The sequence below is a fragment of the Pinus tabuliformis genome, chromosome 8 (genome assembly GCF_031772625.1).
Source record: "Pinus tabuliformis cultivar Carrire ecotype Pingquan chromosome 8, CPIR1, whole genome shotgun sequence".
In the NCBI taxonomy this organism is placed as follows: Eukaryota; Viridiplantae; Streptophyta; class Pinopsida; order Pinales; family Pinaceae; genus Pinus; species Pinus tabuliformis.
In genome coordinates, this window is record NC_142294.1 from 419,189 (window position 1) to 422,947 (window position 3,759).

A 3,759-nucleotide genomic window follows, 5' to 3' on the forward strand; every position below is an offset into this window, starting at 1 on the left:
AAGAAGGAAGCGAGAGATAGATGGAGCGAGAAAGTGAGGATATCATCAAGCAGGATAAGTGGACCAGAGGTAGGCCCTCTTGATTGATTCTAACCTAAGGAAATCTTCCATAGAATGTATCTATTGTGGCTAGACCCATTATCGGACTAGAGGAATTTGTTCGTGTCCGCACTTATAATTTTACTTCACCATAGTAACACATCCACCCATAGCTATATCCTTAGCAATCTTGTTAATGAATGGTTTTGTCAAACATTTAGTCAACAACTCATTAGCAATATTGAATTTGATGAGGCAACAGTGACATCTCCATTCATGGATATGATCGGAAATGTGGGTCGTGGTATATTGATTTACGAATGTGAGAAAATGAGTGCCAGTTTCATACCGAACCGACAATTCGAAGTGGGTGAGGAAGGCCATATCTAGAGAGTTAAAGTTAGCATAAGTAGGTCGAGACAACTCGATATACCATTTTGCGACAACACCTGTTAAGGTTATCTGAAAGAGGCAAAGATGGATAGAATCATCAACATATGAAATTAAAGAGCACCATAAGTGATATGTCATCACATGGGCTTCCGTGTCCTCTTTAGAATTTCCTTCGAATTTAGGGCAATCACTTGGAATGTTAGTTGGAACTGGAGGCCAGTAAGGCAAATGAAAAATAGGATCATTTGTAAGTTGTGAGACATCAAGTAGCTCAAACACAACGGAGAAAGGCAATTGCATATTGAACGACATGTAGGGCCTTCGAGGAGACCCAAACTGTGGGTTCCAACCTTGTTGGTAAGGAATTTTGCCCCATATTGGAAGATTTTGTCCATATGGGATTTGATTTTTCCCCCACTGAGGATTACCTTGACAATAAGGTGGATTTTGTCCAAGGTAGGTTTGATATTTACCTACCATAAACCATTAATAAGCATAATACAAGGCATATGTATTGTAAGGTTGTTGAACTTGTTGACCCTAAACCTAAAGAGATTGGCCCTTCTACTACAGGGGTTGACCTTGTGTTTGCAAGCGCTGACCTTGTTGATACGCATATTCAGCTTGCTGCTACAAATGTTGACTTTGTTGCTGTAAAGGTTGACCTTGCTATTGCAAAGGTTGGCCTTGCAAATACAAAGGTTGAGTAGGCTGTTGAAAACACTGAGTCTACTACTACAAAGGCTACTGAGACTACTGCAAAGGTTTCCCCTACCACTGTAACAGTTCTCGTTATTGTTGCAACATTTTTCCTTGTTGTGGCAAGGGTTTCCCTTGCTGCTGCAATGGTTTCCCTTGCTGCTATGAGGGTTACCCTTACTGCTGCAAGGGTTGTTGGACAGTTCCTTTGGATATACCTTGTGGGTATTGGTTATTTCCGAATTGAATCTAAGCATATCCACCAGCAATAGCAGATTGACTAGGTTGGACATAAGCCCGTGCTTGCGGAATGTAAGAAGGATTTACCAAGGCTTGCAAACCATATGGGACATAAGCCTGTTGGAGTGGAATCTGAGCCATATAAGGTTGTTGATACTAGATGTTACCTGACCTGGAAGGACCAACAGGGTTAGGAAAACTACCATAATAAGGTTTATTAACATCAACCATGTGAGTTTGTAATCCACTCACATTGGTTTCACCTGACACAAGAGGAATATTTAGAGTTTTTCCCCCGGGCTGTGGCACATTTTGTCCACTTGACGGAGGGGTAGAATAACTAACTAAAACCTGACTTGAAATCGCTGGTTGTACCGAAAGGGTTGGCTGAAACAATGATACAGGATCTGATGGAATCATAGGTTGAACGAGAACTGATGTAACAACAGTTTGTAAAGAATTTTGAGAGGTCATGTTTGGAATGAACGGACTGGATCTAGGCATAGAATTTAAAGACCAAATGGGATTTTGATACAAAGACAAAGCACTAGGTGTACCCGAAACTAACTGAGCTAAGGTTGTGTAACCAAGTGGAAATATGGGTCCACTAGTTTCAGGAAGTGTGGGAGATGGGACTCTTCTTGTAAAAGGAAAACCTTATGGAGGAAATTCATCCTTCCTCATCATCGACATGAGGAGTATGAGTAGTGGAAACTTCTGAATGACCCAGAGAAGAGGCCGGGATTTCACCCTCTGACTCCATAGATGGAAACAATTGGTAATGAGGAATCTGAGATGTGTGAGGAGATAACTTCAAAGGAATACTAGGTTGATCATAAGGACTATAAGGACGCTGAGGAGATATCACAACATAATCGAATAACAGATTCAACGGATGAATAACAAGCCTCTGCAGACTCTCATGGGTCTCTATAGGATTGTCTTGGGTCTCAGGATCAAATTCTTGAGGTGACCCAGAATCTGATGGAGGTGGATGAGAAGAAAGAGGTTGGATACATGGAATAATCCCAAGTTCAAAACCTTGATCTTCAAGTGAGTGAGGAAGCTTCGGATGAACTCCTTGGGAGGACTCTTCAGTATCAGTAATAAAGGCGAACTGTGAGATGAACTCAATGGTTCAACCACAATGAATTCCTCTCAAGAGAAGAAAAGGAAAGGAAATTTGTTGAGGGCTTCTTAACAATTTTGAAATTAACAGGTAATTACTCAATATTGGTCCAAGAAGCAACTGCTTGGGTTCGACATGTTTATCGTAGGAAGTTATTTTTAGAGACAAAAACTTTGCCTTTTCATTTTTTAAGAGTCGAGAAAAATACTAAAAGGTGATTCTAGTCACTTTCATTGGTTTAGTGAGCTTGAAAAGACAAGTGCTCGATGATCTCTTCAAATTTAAGGGGTTAGAAAAGATTGAAATCACCACTTAGGTAACTCTAGGAAAAAGGAGTACCAAGTAACCGTGAACTGCAATATACACCTCAGTGAATAAATTTACCACAGACTTGATGTACATGTGGGAAATCTCCCCGAATGTTGTGTTCGGTGTATCATGTTTATAGGGCGACAAAATCTGCTTCCTATGGATAAAGGTTTGCAACCTGTAAGGGTCTCCCTTTATATACTCGATGGTACATGGAGCACAAGTCCATGCTAGCGCCATCTAATGCAAGAGCGAATGACAACTGCTAAGTTTTATAGACGCTGGAACACGTCTCTAGCCTAGACCACTAAGTATGAGCATTAATGTTTCAAATGCTCCTTAGATTAATTGATAGATTTTAAAGTTGATCTTTGAAATTATGTTTTGATTTCAAGGACTTAACTGTGTCACCTATTCCTAAAATGTAGCTAAATGATGAAATTGAAATCCTTTCATTCGATGAAAGCTACCTATGTAGGGAAGAGAAACACCCAAATCATGCATCAAACAAGCAATAATGCATCAATGACAATTTTCCAATGCTAAATTCCAAACATGAAATCTAATATTTCATATCATAAGCAAATGCAATGCCAAAACAAAACCTTAAAGTGAAATACCTTAAGATATAATGATGATTTATTTTTCACTTTAATGCAATAAATGTAATCTAGTGCAAAAGAGAAAAAGAGAATGCAAACAACTCAATAATAATGAAAATGAAAATCTCTTTCACATTAATGATTTTGAATGCAACAAATGCTTCGAAAACTACTTAAAAGATAAACACTTCCATTTTCGTTTTTCGAAACATAAAATTCAAAGAAAATTGAAAACTACTTAAAAGATAAACAGTTCTGTTTTTGTTTTTCGAAACATAAAATTCAAAGAAAATACTTCCTTTCAATTCCATTAAAGCAAACAATTTTGTAATCGATTGCTTGCCAAAT